The sequence below is a fragment of the Poecilia latipinna genome, unplaced genomic scaffold (genome assembly GCF_001443285.1).
Source record: "Poecilia latipinna isolate Pla-1442-1.1 unplaced genomic scaffold, P_latipinna-1.0 Scaffold2487, whole genome shotgun sequence".
Lineage (NCBI taxonomy): Eukaryota > Metazoa > Chordata > Actinopteri > Cyprinodontiformes > Poeciliidae > Poecilia > Poecilia latipinna.
Window position 1 is genome coordinate 60824 of NW_015115103.1, and position 5848 is coordinate 66671.

The following is a 5848-nucleotide window of genomic DNA, read 5'->3' on the forward strand; positions in this document are numbered from 1 at the left end:
GTTCACACCATGACCTTTCCATTCCAAGATCACCGCAGTATGACCAAATGCCTTATTCTGGGCCGCATAGCTTGTGGGCCCTTTCCACCAGCTAAAATGTCCTTACTGGAGAACAGCGAGCGCCGGAGGGAAGAGGCCCGCAACCAGAACTATGCGTCTGGGTTATCCAGAACAAAAGCTACATAGTTGGCTGTCGCACTTTGACTTAAGTGAATAACCAAATATATAAAGAGAAACGGGCAATTGACTAATTTTGTTCAAATGCATTTTGCAGCCTCTGCAGAACTAAAGAGCAGCACATAGCTCACTAAAGTTTAAATTTAGAATCAGCAGACAGAGGAAAAGCAGACGAAAGGAGAACAGATATATGACTTCACAGGCTGTGCGCCATAAAAAAGGTTTTATGGACAGCAGTGGACACCCAATTCATACCCAAAATCAAGCACTACAACAAAATTAAAAATACTGAAATGAATTCAAAGCTACTATTTATCCGAAAGGTAGATTAAATGTTGTCGTAACTCGAATCTGTGTATCTTCAGAGTTGTGTATGGTGATGCTGTGAACAGGAAGGATCTTCGGTAGCAGTCAGTTTTGCAACAAATCTGTAGAGACCTGACTTAAGAATGTTTGTACATGCCTAATTTCTGGCAGCAGAGACAATATTCTACAGTAACATGTCCTGGGTGAGACAATCAGTTGTTGGCAAGCTCTGCTAATCCACCTCATTTGCTTTTGCAGCTCCTCTTTAAATGTCTCTCTGGCTGTATGGTTAGAAAGTCAGGCAGACAGACATTGGATTTGGTGATAAGATCGTTGCCCGTTATGATTAATTGAAGAGATGATTTGAACTTTCTCCTTCTCTCTCTGCTCTGCAAAATGATTAAAAGTCAAATTTTCAGGTATATAATAGTATCAGAACTTAAAAGTAAATCTTATATTGGGTTTTTGCTTTTTCCTTTTCATCCATGAAAAAATTTTTAAGAATGAAAAGGTTTGCATCCATGAAACCTTTTCAACTCCTCTGGGATTTGGGGTCGTAGTTCAGGTATAATTTAAGCTTTCAGATTAGCTTCTCCTAGTTGTTGAAGAAAAAAACCCACCTTTCTGCTATAGTTGTTATAATAACCATATGAAAACAAAAACAGAACAAAAATATTTCCAGCTGCACAGCATCGAAAACCAGAGAGAATAACTGTCCAAAAAAGAAACGCCTCAAAGTCTCAAGAAGAACAAATCAGAAANTGCGCACATAAAAATCCGAATGCATAAAGCCATGTGTACGCGCACCTTTCCTTTATAAATCCTAATTTGTGGGAAATAGAGCACAGTTTCTCGTCTGCCCTGTCGCCACCCACAAATACATATGTAAATTAGTATAAATATCAGGAAGTCTGCCAACACATGAAGCAATAAACATGGCAATGTCCTTGTTTGTAGCAGTATGAGTATTTCAGTTTCATTGTTTACGTTTAAACAATAAAATATTACAACCATGAAAAATACATCAGGTTTGATGCTTCTTGGTCTAAATAACTAAATGTAATTAGATTTCAGTGTATTTAGGTGAGTTTTGATGCATTGTAGTTTGATATTGTTCACAGAAAATGTTTGCGTGCTACCGCACATTTTCACACCATGGAATAAGTGTGCGTATATTTACAAAAACTTTGACGCAAAGTTCATTTTTAAACATGCCGACTTGTGCGTAAAATATGGAGCCGCACATTTTTTGTGTGTACACACGCTTTATCCATGAGCCCCCAGGTGACAAAAAACAGGATTAAATTAGCTGTGGTCTGTGGTTACTTGTGTTAAATGTAGTGTGTAAACCTGATATAATACAAGATTCAAAGTTTCTGTGTTGGTCTCCCACTAGATGAATTAGAGGTGGACAAAGTCAGCTGCAACACAGCACATTAATATAACAAAAAAAAAGACAATGTTAGTGCCAGAAATGGCTGTTTATTTTTAGCAGGTTGACTGAACTGGGTGTGCAAACTAAACTGTTGCTCTTCCATTTTTTTTTAAAGTTCCAGCTAAAAACCTTAATGTCCTTGGAATATTGAAAAAAGTGTATTCAATTCTTATAGCCCTTTCATTTATTGTTGTCAGACGTTAGACAACCCGAAAAGAGGAATAACAGAGTTTCATAGATAATAGAGCTGATGATGTTTCTAAATATTTCACTATATTTCAGCATAGTGCTTAAGGCACTGTGCTGTTCCTGCCACCAGAAAACTGTCCTGGCGCTTGCAAAAGTGTGAAACGCTCCTTTATGTGAAACACTGCTTTATTTCTCTCAGTAATTTTATGGGAGACAGCTTTAATCTGATAAAAAAATATGGAGGTTAGAAACCTGAGTTTCTAAACTTAGCTGGAAGGCAAGCAAAATTGGTTTAATTTCTAATGATTTTTTTCCTCAATTATTATTGCTGGTAAGATTTCAAGAATATTTAGTGCTTAAACAATAGTGCAGCCTTTTGTCTTTTGCTAAGTAAATGCTTTCTGGCACCTAAGTGTGCACACTAGTCCAGTCGTAATCAGAGGTTGTGCTAGACTTTTTTTTTGTCTGTCATTTTGACGTAAGGCTATCGGTCATGTACTATTTTTACCTGTAAAATTATAATCATTAATATGATATGATAGGCTATTCAGACACATTTTTATTATTTATTTTTATTCACCTAGTTGAACCATAAATCCAGATCCTATCACACATAAAGGAAATGAACGCATCTAACTTTTTCTCCGTAGTGACAAAAACCACTGACTGTGGCTCCAATAACTTATAACAAATTAAACAACTCCATTTAAATTACCAGCACTTCACCTGTTGGGGTCTGAAAGCACAGCCTCACAAATTCCTCCTGGTCGCATCTGCAGAGAAATCTGCGCTGGTTCATTAGGATTTTGGATCTTTCTGATCCAAACTGACCAATTGAACTCTGTGAGCTTTTTACCTTGTGTCGGTCCAGGCGTGTACTTTTACAAGGATTTTTTGTGTGGCTTCACTTCCCCAAAACAGACAGATCTTACATCTGCCGCGCTCCTTCTGAGGGTAATGTCTTCCAGCTCCATTTGTTAAAATCACAGCGCACAACTAATGCAGTGTGCTGTATTAGTTGTGCCGTGCACTGCGCATGTTACAGTCTAATTAACTTCTGAGCCTTTATTTCCTCAAGATAAACTGCCAGCCGGCTCCTCTGTTTAGACTATAAATGGAAACAGCATTGCATTCTCTTAAATGTTTTATGTTCTCTATCATGTACTGGAGACTGGAATTAGTGGCGCCATTTCAACCAAAGGCTTTGAATGCACTCCTGAACCAGATGCGCTTCAAAGCTTCATGTCCATAACTCTTCAACACGCTGTCAGCTCCTGGTCAGCAAGACACATTTCAGTGTCCATGAGATGATATTCAGAAAGGATTTTTTTATTTTTTATTTTATTTTTTTTTTATTGATTGACTTTAGTTGCCTCTGCAATGCACTCTTTGCGTAAAAACTTTAATGTCTGCCCATGTGCACCAGTCAAGGGTGTGAATGAAGGGCAGGTTTCAAATATGAAAAATATTCTGTTAACGTGACCCCTGGTCATAACACATAACATTCTGCTCATCTTCGTCACATGTAACGTTGCTTTAACACAGCAGAACTGAATTTTTGCCTGTTTTTGATGAGGAACATTGTCTGTGTTTTTGCAGGTCTAACGACTGAGGGAGTTTACCGTGTCAGTGGAAACAAGACAGACCAAGATAACCTTCAGAAACAGTTTGATCAAGGTAAGCTTTGATCTGTCTGGATATATGCTCACAGCGAAACCTACTTCAGACACATTTAGTGACTAAACACATTTAACAGACTGAAAGTAATTCTAGTTTCTAGTTTACGGTAGGCCTAAATGCTATGGCTGAAAAATGTATCACAATCAGTCAACATCAATAATTATTGATTAGCTTTTATCCACAGTTCCATCTCCAGCTGTTCTACTAATTTCTCCATTTTTTTTTAAACATTTTTTTAAGCAATTATGAAACATGATGAACCTGAAACCTAAAATTGCTGCGGTGCAGATAGCTAACCAAAGAGTGAGTGAGTTAGTTGATGGCACCAACTTTGCTCAGCTGGCTGTGAGAAGTTCAACTTCTAAAGCTTTTTCCCAGCATACATCACCCAGAATGTTGTCTGGTTCTGGATTGGGGTTCAAATACCACATAGCCAACCTCCTGCCCTGCCCCTCCAGAAAGAAATGACAACAAGATGGCAATACACATAAGTTAATATCAACCCAGTTTTATTTATCAGACTGATACGGATGTTAGTGCCTTAATATCCTGCATCCTGTTGGAGTTCATTCATTTTTATCTCTGTGCTCCACCAGATCTGTTAACCAGTTTCAGGGCCCGACCAGAACCCCTCAGTGTAAATTATCTTGAGAAATAATGAGATTTGGTTATATAAAAACAGGCTTCAATGCCAAAAAATGATCAAATGTTACAAGCCATACATGTCATACAAATGGAACAGATACACAGTTATATTCACCGTCCAGCACTGGGCCACACTTAGCTCACCTTATGGATGGAACCAAGTGAGGCAAGGATTGTAGTGCAAGTTTAGCTTTTTATTCTTCTCTGCAATCTGTACCCTCCCTAAAGGATAGTCTAATCACTTTCAGTCTGTTTACATATGACTGGCAGCAGTCACACATAAACATAGTTATGTAAGCTACAGTGTGTGTAAGCAGATAGAAGAGGATAAAAGAGGAAAACACAGAATCCATAGCTAGACATGACTGTTTATTATTAGCAGGTCAACCTAGACTGGGTGTGCAAACTAAACTGTTGCGCTTCCATTTCAAAAATGAGACTTTGAATCTTAATGTTTTTTAGTGATCTACTCTCTGCAAATGTAGCTAATTGGCTGGTTGTATTGTGGTGACCTGTAATGATGGGTGACCAAACGATTTGGCTCTTAAAGCCGACTCTTTGAAATGAGTGATGGGAACCATCTCCTCTCTGAGAGCCGTTCTCCATTATAAAAGAAGGGCCACACCACACTTTCGTATGGTGTGCTGCTCGCTGTGCTGCTGTTGATGGAGAAAGTGGGAGAGTAACATAAAGAGATGGAGCCGTCTCCCCACCTTTTTCCCCTCTACTCTCTACTCCCACTCTTTCAGTGGCTCTGCTGAGCAGAGTCTGCTGTGCTCACAGCAGAACTTTGTTTTGATTGGCATTGCAACCTTGTGGCCAATTTCAGGGTCATGCAGTGACCTTTGGAGTGGTAGGGGCTCAAAGATAAAAAGGGCCACATTGAACAAGATCTTAAAACACTGTACAACAACATAGCAACAACCAAGAATATTAATCAATAATCTAATATTTATTTATTTATAACATGATATTAGCATAAAATCATGCACAAGAACAAGGAATGCAAAAGACATTTTTTGTACCACAGTAACCTAACATGCTGGAAAAGGAGCAGGAAGAAGTACAAAGCTTTTGAACTCCTACCCTGTAAGCTCATACAATATTTTCAGATGGGCCCTCATTAGTAGAACAAATAAAAACTAGAAAATTCAAACAGAAATTTTAAGGGGCCTGCCAAGTGTGCCCACCACTTTAACACCAGCATTTAAAATTTGCTGTGAAAAATGGATATATGCATGTCTGACATACTTATACCACCACTAGAACACAGTAACTGTAAATATTGTCAGGTGCATTATGACAATATGAGTCTCCATTGAGAAGCAGGATATAAACCCCAAGTCAGTGAAATTCAATCCGAGACCGACGACTATAAGCTTCGCACATGTGGTTCTTACTCATGGTCCAAAATAA

General features: G+C 38.4%; 1 long non-coding RNA gene across 1 annotated transcript in view; it reads right to left on the reverse strand.

Moving 5' to 3' along the window:
- Positions 1 to 3701: 3701 nt before the first annotated feature.
- The window catches only part of LOC106938014 (uncharacterized), a 20671-nt gene continuing 18524 nt past the window's right edge, over positions 3702 to 5848 (reverse strand). Inside the window, exon 3 of the long non-coding RNA XR_001422510.1 lies at positions 3702 to 3796. This is a non-coding gene — a long non-coding RNA (uncharacterized LOC106938014). The remainder of the gene's footprint in view (positions 3797 to 5848) is intronic.